The following is a 14,315-nucleotide window of genomic DNA, read 5'->3' on the forward strand; positions in this document are numbered from 1 at the left end:
TTTAAACATGTATGTTTTATATTAATTCTTCAAGGACATGGTATGAGTTCTAAATTCTGATTATTATTATTATTATTTATTTCAAGAATACAACCTCTCAGTCCAATTGATCATATTTGAAGAACTTAGGAGGTGAATCATACTATATTTTAAAAAAAAGGTGGTGGATTATTCTCATTCAAATTTTATTATAACCACCATGAAGTTTATCAAGAAATGAAATATCTTTGATTTCGTAATATAGGGTTTGCTCTTGATTTGATCTCATCATATTACTTATACATCATATTTGAAACTCACTATATTAATTCAACTCTTCATTATCATAATTAAAACTTGAACATTCATAATTCAAGACATTATCTATGATTCTATTCTCCCATCTATATATATGCAAATTTATTTATTTTATTTTGATGAGCACTCATACGACTAAACATTATGATCAAATATTATGAGAACCAAATACACTCAACCATTATTTTATTGGCTAACCTGATTCAAAGGCTCAGCCGGGAAAGAATCAGGAAGAAAACTCAGCTTCGTTGCCATTTACAATAAGGTTTAAAAATACAATTTACAATAGGATCTCAATCCCAATTTTCAATAATTTTATCAAATTTTCTTCATGATCATAATCAAGGAGTTTGTAATATTTTCTGAATCTCATTTCAAGAACCATGGAGGAAACCAATATCTGATCGGGTGACCACCAAGCAGAACCAAATGAACATCAAGCATGCATAATCATACATGGTTTACACAATAGGATTCACAATGAATCAAGACTAAGGAAAGGTGGATTCTTCCAACAAGAGAAGTCAAGCACAACACCCATTCAGATGCCCAATCGGGGCTAATAACCAAGAACTTCTATTCTTCCATTTAAACTTGCCATACTCATACCAGGTTTGTGCTGATGGGTAAGGGCCCATAACACCCTACCCTTTATCCCTCTTCTCATCCTGAGAAGAGACTCTACACAGGTTGCAGTCCAACTAAACAGACCTTTCCCAAAATTGGTCACTTCTTCCCTCTCCAAGGGTGAGTAATACCAAAACATCCATGTAAGGAAAACTCAAAAATTGCAAACATAAACAAGAAAGGAAAACAACCAAAAAGACATGGTTTTCAAATCTTCCCACATACCCACAACCATACAACAGTGAAACAACAACAAGATAACATGAACATGAAACCAAACATAAAATCTAAATAAGGGAGATTGAGAATTTCCTACCTTCACAAAGAGGTAATGGCAATGAAACAAGTTTGAGTAGAGTATCCCTTTCCTTTCTTCAAGCTTCAAGAAAATCTTCTCTAAAAGTAGAGATTGGGTAACCACCAACTAGTCCAAGGAAGGCCTCTAAATAATCCTCCAACTCAACCACCCAAAAGGAGCAATAACTATTTCCACCCACTAGCCAATCTAGAAACTCCTAACTCAACCTACACTATGGTTAAACCCCAAGTGGAGATGAGGTGAGGTAACTCAAGATAACCATGATCGCACAAAGGCAAAAAAAGACTTTTTGAGTGACCTCAAAAGTCAAAACAAGGGGCTTAGGGGTTGGAAAAGACCCCTAACCCATACCCATACCCTTTGGTTAGAAAAAAAAAACAAGCTTTAAAGCCTTAAGAAGAGGTTTAGAGTCAAATAAAATCTAGGAATAAAATAAGTCCAACTTACTGCTCTAACTTTGCAAATAAGCACTACTCCGGATTAAGGGATGACTAACTTTGATTAAGAACCCAATAGAAAACTGATACTAACTTAAACCAACTTGGTCCAAAGGTTAAACAATTAACCCTAAACAGCCACTGAAGCACATAACCATTTTACAAGTGTCAAGCGACATTGAAAGAACATAATTATGAACATTTAACATTCACTGAGCAAGGAAGATGCATACATACATCTCACAATATAAATACGTGAATTACGAACAACAAGGTTTTCAAATTTAGCACATGGAGATCAGTTCTGTTCCTTTGTAGGGTTTCTTGGCTAAATATCTGCACACTCATTGCACACATCAGTAGTCCCATAAAATCATATGTACATAAATGTATACGTATTCAGAAATTCACATAAATTAAAACATACATCAAGAAGGGTTTCTTTATCCTACTTAATTCTTAACCATTTAAAATATCTTAAATCAAAGTCTCGATCCTACCTTTACTGATTTCATCAACATACATATACATGAAACATTAAATGACAATCATCAAATATATCTGAAAATAACATCACACAACATGAAATAATAAAATATGTTCTAAGCATCAGATAATGTCTCAACATCTCGAGTCGTGAATAACAAAATAAGGGTAATGTATCACTATGCTACGATGGGTCGGGGCGAGGCCTCACACCCTATGACATGTACAGTGGATGAATGAGCATTTGAAATGTAATGTGTAAACATTGGACTTATCATTATTATTTCATGAGGATGTTGTACTAGATGGATACATGTATGTAATTCAACGTTAAGGGATCTTAAAGAATGTAATCTATTATTTATGTTATGTTTACTTTTAGATGGACAATGCTATTGCTTCCGTTATTGTGCATAAGTTATATGTGATGTTTACTTTCATTGAAAAAAAAAAAATGCTACTAAACTTAGTGAAATTCTATGTTAATTCTTTGGATCCATTGGTAGGGCATTACAAAATCGATCTCAACCATTGACGAATTCCAGGAAAGTCTATTTAAGAGACCCTCATCTCTTCATTTTGAACAATTGAATGAGAATTTGCATCGAATTGTTGCTGGAATTCATACTCACATTTCCTCATATTCACATACGCAAAGATCAAGTTTGACCAAAAGTTGACCAGATTTAACCACGGTTGACTTGAGTTGACTACTTTCGAAAAGAATTTTGAAATAATTAAACAAAATTATTTAATTCAATAGAGTACTTACTTCTAATTAATTAAACAAAGTTATTTAATTAAATGAGAAGCCATTCCTAATTAATTAAATGAAGTTATTTAATTAAATAAGAAAAGTGTCTCTAATTAATTAAAGATTATTTAATTAAATAGAAAAAGTAATTATGAGAGCATATATCATTTTATTAAATTAAATATCTCAACAAAATCTCTCTTCAGTTCAAAAAGGGAAATTTCCAGTTCACTATTGATCAAAAATGAGTTAAATGAGTTAACTCCTTTTTTTACTCAAATTGAATCAGTTAACTCCTTATTTTACACAAATTAAATCTGTTAACTCCCTTTAATTTGAAAATCCCCCTTTATGACTGAACTTCACCTTTAATCCTGACCGTTGATTGAAATCGATCTCAACCGTTGATGAATTCCAAGAAAGTCTATTTAAGAGACCCTCATCTCTTCATTTTGAAAAGTTGAATGAGAATTTGCATCAAATTGTTGCTAGAATTCATACTCACATTTGTTCATATTCACATACGCAAAGACCAAGTTTGACCAAAAGTTGACCAGATTTAACCACGGTTGACTTGAGTTGACTACTTTCGAAAAGAATTTTGAAATAATTAAATGAAATTATTTAATTAAATGGAGTACTTAACTCTAATTAATTAAACAAAGTTATTTAATTAAATGAGAAGCCATTCCTAATTAATTAAATGAACTTATTTAATTAAATAAGAAAAGTGTCTTTAATTAATTAAAGATTATTTAATTAAATAGAAAAAGTAATTATGAGAGCATATCTCATTTTATTAAATTAAATATCTCAACAAAATCTCTCTTCAGTTCAAAAAGGAAAATTTATAGTTCACTATTGATCAAAAAAGAGTTAAATTAGTTAACTCCTTTTTCTACTCAAATTGAACCAGTTAACTCTTTATTTAACTCAAATTATAATCTGTTAACTCCCTTTAATTTGGAAATCTCTCTTTATGACTGAACTTCACCTTTAAATCTTGACCGTTGATTGAAATCGATCTCAACCATTGATGAATTCCAGGAAAGTCTATTTAAGAGACGCTAATCTCTTCATTTTGAAAGGTTGAATGAGAATTTGCATCGAATTGTTGCTGCAATTCATACTCACATTTGCTCATATTCACATATGCAAATATCAAGTTTGACCAATAGTTGACCAGATTTAACCACGGTTGACTTGAGTTGACTAGTTTTGAAATTTTTTTTGAAATAATTAAACAAAATTATTTAATTAAATGGAACACTTACTTCTAGTTAAATAAACAAAGTTATTTAATTAAATGAGAAGCCATTCCTAATTAATTAAATGAAGTTATTTAATTAAATAAGAAAAGTGTCTCTAATTAATTAAAGATTATTTAATTAAATAGAAAAAGTAATTATGAGAGCATATCTCATTTTATTAAATTAAATATCTCAACAAAATCTCTCTTTAGTTCAAAAAGGGAAATTTCTTGTTCACTATTGATCAAAAATGAATTAAATCAGTTAACACCTTTTTCTACTCAAATTGAATTAGTTAACTCCTTATTTTACTCAAATTAAATCAGTTAACTCCTTTTAATTTTGAAATCTCCCTTTATGACTGAACTTCACCTTTAATCCTAACCGTTAATTGAAATCGATCTCAACTGTTGATGAATTTCAGGAAAGTCTATTTAAGAGACCCTCATCTCTTCATTTTGAAAGGTTGAATGAGAATTTGCATCGAATTGTTGCTGGAATTCATACTCACATTTGCTTATATTCACATACGCAAAAATCAAGTTTGACAAAAAGTTGACCAAATTTAACAACGGTTGACTTGAGTTGACTAGTTTCAATTTTTTTTTTGAAATAATCAAACGAAATTATTTAATTAAATGGAGTACTTACTTCTAGTTAATTAAACAAAGTTATTTAATTAAATGAGAAGCCATTCCTAATTACTTAAATGAAGTTATTTAATTAAATAAGAAAATTGTCTCTATTTAATTAAAGATTATTTAATTAAATAGAAAAAGTAATTATGAGAGCATATCTCATTTTATTAAATTAAATACCTCAACAAAATATCTCTTAAGTTCAAAAAGGGAAATTTCCTGTTCGCTGTTAATAAAAAATGAGTTAAATCAGTTAACTCCTTTTTCTACTCAAATTGAATCAGTTAACTCCTTATTTTACACAAATAAAATCTGTTAACTCCCTTTAATTTGGAAATCTCCCTTTATCACTGAACTTCACCTTTAATCCTAACCGTTGATTGAAATCGATCTCAACCGTTGATGAATTCCAGGAATGTCTATTTAAGAGACCCGCATCTCTTCAATCGTTGATGAATTCCAAGAAAGTCTATTTCAGAGACCCTCATCTCTTCATTTTGAAAGGTTGAATGAGAATTTACATCAAATTGTTGATAGAATTCATACCAAAATTTGCTCATAGTCACATACGCAAAAATTAAGTTTGACCAAAAGTTGACTAGATTTAACCACGATTGACTTGAGTTGACTAGTTTCGAAAAGAATTTTGAAATAATTAAAAGAAATTATTTAATTAAATGGAGTACTTACTTCTAATTAATTAAACAAAGTTATTTAATTAAATGAGAAGCCATTCCTAATTAATTAAATGAAGTTATTTAATTAAATAAGAAAAGTTTCTCTAATTAATTAAAGATTATTTAAATAAATAGAAAAAGTAATTATTAGAGAATATCTCATTTTATTAAATTAAATATCTCAACAAAATCTCTCTTCAGTTCAAAAAGAGAAATTTTCAGTTCAGTATTGATCAAAAATAAGATAAATTAGTTAACTCCTTTTTCTACCCAAATTGAATCAGTTAACTCATTATTTTACTCAAATTAAATTTTTTAACTCCCTTTAATCTAGAAATCTCCCTTTATAACTGAACTTCACATTTAATCCTAATCGTTGATTGAAATCAATGTCAACTGTTGATGAATTCCAGGAAAGTCTATTTAAGACACCCTCATCTCTTCATTTTGAAAGGTTGAATGAGAATTTGCATTGAATTGTTGCTAGAATTCATACTCACATTTGCTCATATTCACATACGCAAAGATCAAGTTTGACAAAAAGTTGACCAGATTTAACCACGGTTGACTTGAGTTGACTAGTTTCGAAAAGAATTTGTAAATAATTAAAGAAAATTATTTAATTAAATGGAGTACTTACTTCTAATTAATTAAACAAAGTTATTTAATTAAATGAGAATCCATTCCTGATTAATTAAATGAAGTTATTTAATTAAATAAGAAAAGAGTCTCTAATTAATTAAAGATTATTTAATTAAATAGAAAAAGTAATTATGAGAGCATATCTCATTTTCTTAAATTAAATATCTCAACAAAATCTCTCTTCAGTTCAAAAAGGGAAATTTCCAATTCACTATTGGTAAAAAATGAGTTAACTCAGATAACTCCTTTTTCTACTCAAATTGAATCTGTTAACTCCCTTTAATTTGAAAATCTCCCTTTATGACTGAACATCACCTTTAATCTTGACCATTGATTGAAATCGATCTCAACCGTTGATGAATTCTAGAAAATTCTATTTAAGAGACCCTCATCTCTTAATTTTGAATGGTTGAATGAGAATTTGCATCGAATTGTTGCTGGAATTCATACTCACATTTGCTCATATTCACATATGCAAAGATCAAGTTTGACCAAAAGTTGACCAAATTTAACAACGGTTGACTTGAGTTTACTAGTTTGGAAATTTTTTTAAAAATAATTAAACAATTTTTTTTAATTAAATAGAGTACTTACTTCTAATTAATTAAACAAACTTATTTAATTGAATGAGAAGCCATTCCTAATTAATTAAATGAAGTTATTTAATTAAATAAGAAAAGTGTCTCTAATTAATTAAAGATTATTTAATTAAATAGAAAAATTTAGTTTATTAAATTAAATATTTCAACAAAATCTCTGTTCAATTCAAAAAGGTAAATTTCCAGTTCACTATTGATAAAAAACGAGTTAAATCAGTTGACTCCTTTTTCTACTCAAATTCAATCAGTTAACTCCTTATTTTACTCAAATTAAATCTGTTAATTCCCTTTAATTTGGAAATCTCCCTTAATAATTGAACTTCACCTTTAATCCTGACTGTTGATTGAAATCGATCTCAACCATTGATGAATTCTAGGAAAGTCTATTTAAGAGACCTTCATCTCTTCATTTTGAAAGGTTGAATGAGATTTTGCATCAAATTCTTTCTAGAATTCATACTCACATTTGTTCATATTCACATACGCAAAGATCAAGTTTGACCAAAAGTTGACCAGATTTAACCACGGTTGACTTGAGTTTACTAGTTTCAAAAATAATTTTGAAATAATTAAATGAAATTATTTAACTAAATGGAGTACTTACTTCTAATTAATTAAACAAAGTCATTTTATTAAATGAGAAGCCATTCCTAATTAATTAAATGAAGTTATTTAATTAAATAAGAAAAGTGTCTATAATTAATTACAAATTATTTAATTAAATGGAAAAAGTAAATAGGAGAGCATATCTCATTTTATTAAATTAAATATCTCAAGAAAATCTCTCTTCAATCCAAAAAGAGAAATTTTCAGTTCGCTATTGATAACAAATCGGTTAAATCAGTTAACTCCTTTTTCTACTCAAATTGAATCAGTTAACTCTTTATTTTACTCAAATTAAATCTATTAACTCCCTTTTAATTTGGAAATCTCCCTTTATGACTGAACTTCACATTTAATCCTGACCGCTGATTGAATTTGATTTCAACTGTTGATGAATTCTAGGAAAGTCTACTTAAGAGACCCTCGTCTCTTCATTTTGAAAGGTTGAATGAGAATTTGTATCGAATTGTTGTTGGAATTCATACTCACATTTGCTCATATTCACATACGCAAAGATCAAGTTTGACCAAAAGTTGACCAGATTTAACTAGGGTTGACTTGAGTTGACTAATTTTGAAAAAAATTTAAAATAATTAAACGAAATTATTTAATTAAATGGAGTACTTACTTCAAATTAAATAAACAAAAATTATTTAATTAAATGAGAAGCCATTCCTAATTAATTAAATGAAGTTAACTATTGATCAAAAAGGGAAATTTCCAGTTCACTATTGATCAAAAATGAGTTAAATGAGTTAACTCCTTTTCCTACTCAAATTGAATCAGTTAAATCCTTATTTTACTCAAATTAAATTCGTTAACTCCCTTTAATTTGGAAATCTCCCTTTATGACTGAACTTTACCTTTAATCCTGACCGTTGATTGAAATCGATCTAAACCGTTGATGAATTCTAGGAAAGTCTATTTTAGAGATCCTCATCTCTTCATTTGAAAGGTTGAATGATAATTTGCATCTAATTGTTGCTCGAATTCATACTCATATTTGCTCATATTGACATACACAAAGATCAAGTTTGACAAAAAGTTGACCAGATTTAACCACGGTTGACTAGTTTCAAAAATAATTTTGAAATAATTAAACCAAATTTTTTAATTAAATGGAGTACTTACTTTTAATTAATTAAACAAAGTAATTTAATTAAATGAGAAGCCATTCCTAATTAATTAAATGAAGTTATATAATTAAATAAGAAAAGTGTCTCTAATTAATTAAAGATTATTTAATTAAATAGAAAAAGTAAGTATGAGAGCATATCTCATTTTAGTAAATTAAATATCTTAACATAATCTCTCTTCATTTAAAAAAAGAAAATTTCCATTTCACTATTGATCAAAAATGAGTTAAATTAGTTAACTCCTTTCTCTACTCAAATTGAATCTGTTAACTCCTTATTTTACTCAAATTAAATATGTTAACTCTCTTTAATTTTGAAATCTCCCTTTATGACTGAACTTAACCTTTAATCCTGACCGTTGATTGAAATCGATCTCAACCGTTGATGAATTTCAAGAAAGTCTATTTAAGAGACACTCATCTCTTCATTTTGAAAGGTTGAATGAGAATTTGTATCAAATTGTTGCTGGAATTCATACGCACATTTGCTCATATTCACATACTCAAAGATCAAGTTTGACCAAAATTTGGCCAAATTTAACCACGATTGACTTGAGTTGACTAGTTTCGAAAAGAATTTTGAAATAAATAAACAAAATTATTTAATTAAATGGAGTACTTACTTCTAATTAATTAAACAAAGTCATTTAATTAAATGAGAAGCCATTACTAATTAATTAAATGAAGTTATTTAATTAAATAAGAAAAGTGTCTATAATTAATTAAAGATTATATAATTAAATAGAAAAAGTAATTATGAGAGCATATCGAATTTTATTAAATTAAATATCTCAACAAAATCTCTCTGCAGTTCAAAAAGTGAAATTTCCAGTTCACTATTGATCAAAACTGAGTTAAATCAGTTAAATCCTTTTTCTACTCAAATTGAATCAGTTAAATCTTTATTTTACTCAAATTAAATTCGTTAACTCCCTTTTATTTGAAAATCTCCCTTTATGACTGAACTTCACCTTTAATCCTGACCGTTGATTGAAATCGATCTCAACCGTTGATAAATTCAATGAAAGTCTATTGAAAAGACCCTTATCTCTTCATTTTGAAAGGTTGAATGAGAATTTGCATCAAATTGTTGCTGAAATTTATACTCACATTTTCTCATATTCATATACTGAAAGATCAAGTTTGACCAAAAGTTGACCAGATTTAACCACGGTTGACTTGAGCTGAATAGTTTCGAAAAGAATTTTGAAATAATTAAACGAAATTATTTAATTAGATGAGAAGCCATTCCTAATTAATTAAATGAAGTTATTTAATAAAATAAGAAAAGTGTCTCTAATTAATTAAAGATTATTTAATTAAATAGAAAAAGTAATTATGAGAGCATATCTCATTTTATTAAAATAAATATCTCAATAAAATCTCTCTTTAGTTCAAAAAGGAAAATTTCTAGTTCACTATTGATCAAAAATGAGTTAAATCGGTTAACTCCATTTTCTACTCAAATTGAATCAGTTAACTCCTTATTTTACTCAAATTAAATCTGTTAACTCCCTTTAATTTGGAAATCTCCCTTTATGACTAAACTTCACCTTTAATCCTGATTGTTGATTGAAATCAATCTCAACCATTGATGAATTCAAGGAAAGTCTATTTAAGAGACCCTTATCTCTTCATTTTGAAAGGTTGAATGAGAATTTGCATCAAATTGTTGCTGGAATTCATACTCACATTTGCTTATATTCACATACGCAAATATCAAGTTTAACCAAAAGATGACAAGATTTAACAATGGTTGACTTGAGTTGACTAGTTTTAAAAAGAATTTTGAAATAATTAAATGAAATTATTTAATTAAATGGAGTACTTACTTCTAATTAATTAAACAAAGTTATTTAATTAAATGAGAAGCCATTCCTAATTAATTAAATGAAGTTATTTAATTAAATAAGAAAAGCGTCTCTGATTAATTAAAGATTATTTAATTAAATAGAAAAAGTAATTATGAGAGCATATCTCATTTTATTAAATTAAATATCTTAACAAAATCTCTCTTCAGTTCATTTAAGGGAAATTTCTAGTTCACTATTGATCAAAAATGATTTAAATCAGTTATCTCCTTTTTCTACTCAAATTGAATTAGTTAACTCCTTATTTTACTCAAATTAAATCTGTTAACTCCCTTTAATTCGGAAATCTCCCTTTATGAATGAACTTCACCTTTAATCCTGACCGTTGATTGAAATCAATCTCAATCATTGATGAATTCCAGGAAAGTCTATTTAAAAGACCCTTATCTCTTCATTTTGAAAGGTTGAATGAGAAGTTGCATCGAATTGTTGTTGGAATTCATACTCACATTTGCTCATATTCACATACGCAAAGATCAAGTTTGACCAAAAGTTGACCAAATTTAACCACGGTTGACTTGAGTTGACTAGTTTCGAAAAGAATTTTTAAATAATTAAATAAAATTATTTAATTAAATGGAGTACTTACTTCTAATTAATTAAACAAAGTTATTTAATTAAATGAGAAGCCATTCCTAATTAATTAAATGAAGTTATTTAATTAAATAAGAAAAGTGTCTCTAATTAATTAAAGATTATTTAATTAAATAGAAAAAGTAATTATGAGAGCATATCTGATTTTATTAAATTAAATATCTTCACAAAATCTCTCTTCAATTCAAAAAGGAAAATTTTTAGTTCACTATTGATCAAAATTGAGTTAAATCAGTTAACTCCTTTTTCTACTCAAATTGAATCAGTTAACTCCTTATTTTACTCAAATTAAATATGTTAACTCTCTTTAATTTAGAAATCTCCTTTTATGACTGAAGTTCACCTTTAATCCTGACCGTTGATTGAAATCGATCTCAACTGTTGATGAATTCCAAGAAAGTTGTCATGCCCAAACTACGAGAGCAAAAACACACTCCAAAATTTTTTTTGAATAATAATTATTAATTAAACATGCGCTAAGTCTTAAATGATTGATAAAGGTTTAGTACAGTTTCTCTACATTACGTCTTAAGATTATAAACATGAGGATGATAACATCAATAAGATTTTGAAACTTTCATTATTAGATGGATATCGATAAACTTATGTTATTACATTAACTATCAACAATAAGAAATAATTATAATAAATGGCAATGTAAATGTATTCGAGTTTAGATTCATTGAAAGATATCTAATCAAAGACAACTATAAATCTCTAAAAAAATATTGATTGATAATCTAACCGATATTGTAAGGTCACTTTTAAGAAAAACAAATTAACTAAAATTGAAACTGAATATATATATATCTAAAGTTTATTAACTTTAAACATTTCAACTATCTTAACATAACAATTAACCATCTAATCTTACTAAATTTAAATTTCATTTACTAACAACTAACTAAATCTAATACGTACTAATTAAATATAAATCAATAATATATTAAAACTAGTTAAAAGAAAACATTTGAAGAGAACTATATTTCTACAAGTTAAATGATGATAGAACCTATAATTCAACACGATACACAATTTATAACAAAATTAAACTTACCCTTATTATTCTAATAAGATCAGCATTCTATTAACGCCAAATTAAATCTATAATTGCTACTAAACTATAATAAAATGTATATCTATAAAAAAAATACTAACTAATTAAAACCTATACTATATTACATTTAATATTCATTTGATACTAAACTAACTTAATTTGATATAATACAATTAAATGATAATAAAAATAACTTCAACATACTATTAACTTAAAACTTTAGCAAATTAAACTGATTATACTTTAACAACTTAAAAATTTGCATTTTTAAACTAACAATTTAAAATTTAAAAAAATAACAATATCTATAAAGAAACTAAACTAAACTAATAAAATAACTTAAAATTTAAAACTAACTAATTAATTTAAAAACTAAACAAAACACTAAAATCATAACTTAATCTAACTACTTACAACATGAATTTAAACTAATACTACTAGAGAACATATATAAATTTTAAAGAAGAAACTTTAACTATATTAATAACTAAACTAATTTATATCTTACTAACTAAAAAAAAACTTAATATAGTCAACAAATAACTTAACAAAATACTAACCTACATTACTGATTTCATCAACATACATATACATAAAATATTATATAACGAACTCAAATATCTGAAAATAACATCTCACAGCATGAAATAATATAATATGTTCAAGTATCTAATAATGTCTCAACATCTCGAGTCGTGAGTAACAAAAAGATAACGTAACAACTAAGGTTATGAAGGGTCAGGGCGAGACCTCACAAAAGTCTATTTAAGAGACCCTCATCTCTTCATTTTGAAAGGTTGAATGAGAATTTGCATCGAATTGTTGTTGGAATTCATATTCACATTTGCTCATATTCACATACGCAAAGATCAAATTTGACCAAAAGTTGACCAGATTTAACCATGATTGACTAGGTTCAAAAAGAATTTTGAAATAATTAAACGAAATTATTTAATTAAATGGAGTACTTACTTCTAATTAATAAAAAAAAGTTATTTAATTAAATGAGAAACCATTCTTAATTAAATAAGAAAAGTGTCTCTAATTAATTAAATATTATTTAATTAAATAGAAAATGTAATTATGAGAGAATATCTCATTTTATTAAATTAAATATCTCAACAAAATCTCTCTTCAGTTCAAAAAGGGAAATTTTCAGTTCATTATTGATAAAAAATGAGTTAAATCAGTTATCTCCTTTTTCTACTCAAATTGAATCAGTTAACTCCTTATTTTACTCAAATTAAATCTTTTAACTCCCTTTAATTTGGAAATCTCTGTTTCTGACTGAACTTCACCTTTAATCTTGACCGTTGATTGAAATCGATCTCAATCGTTGATGAATTCTAGGAAAGTCTATTTAAGAGACCTTCATCTCTTCATTTTGAAACGTTGAATGAGAATTTGCATCGAATTGTTGCTGGAATTCATACTCACATTTGCACATATTCACATACGAAAAGATCAAGTTTGACCAAAATTTGACCAGATTTAACCACAGTTGACTTGAGTTGACTAGTTTCGAAAAAAATTTTGAAATAATTAAACGATATTATTTAATTAAATAGAATATTTAATTCTAATTAATTAAACAAACCGTTTAATTAAATGAAAAGCCATTCCTAATTAATTAAATGAAGTTATTTAATTAAATAAGAAAAGTGTCTCTAATTAATTAAAGATTATTTAATTAAATAGAAAAAGTAATTATAAGAGCATATCTCATTTTATTAAAATAAATATATCAATAAAATCTCTCTTTAGTTCAAAAAGGGAAATTTCGAGTTCACTATTGATAAAAAATGAGTTAAATTAGTTAACTCCCTTTTCTACTCAAATTGAATTAGTTAACTCCTTATTTTACTCAAATTAAATCTGTTAACTCCCTTTAATTTGGAAATCTCCCTTTATGACTGAACTTCAACACTAATCCTGATCGTTGATTGAAATCAACCTCAACCGTTGATGAATTTTAGGAAAGTCTATTTAAGAGAGCCTCATCTCTTCATTTTGAAAGGTTGAATGAGAATTTGCATCGAATTGTTACTGGAATTCATACTCACATTTGCTCATATTCACATACGCAAAGATCAAGTTTGACCAAAAGTTGACCATATTTAAACACCGTTGACTTGAGTTGACTAGTTTCAAAAAGAATTTTTAAATAATTAAAAAAAATTATTTAACTAAATGGAGTACTTACTTCTAATTAATTAAACAAAGTTATTTAATTAAATGAGAAGCCATTCCTAATTAAATAAGAAAAGTGTCTCTAATTAATTAAAGATTATTTAATTAAATAAAAAATGTAATTATCAGAGCATATCTG

This window comes from Cupressus sempervirens, chromosome 9 (genome assembly GCF_028749045.1).
Source record: "Cupressus sempervirens isolate cs-2001-9-10 chromosome 9, ASM2874904v1, whole genome shotgun sequence".
In the NCBI taxonomy this organism is placed as follows: Eukaryota; Viridiplantae; Streptophyta; class Pinopsida; order Cupressales; family Cupressaceae; genus Cupressus; species Cupressus sempervirens.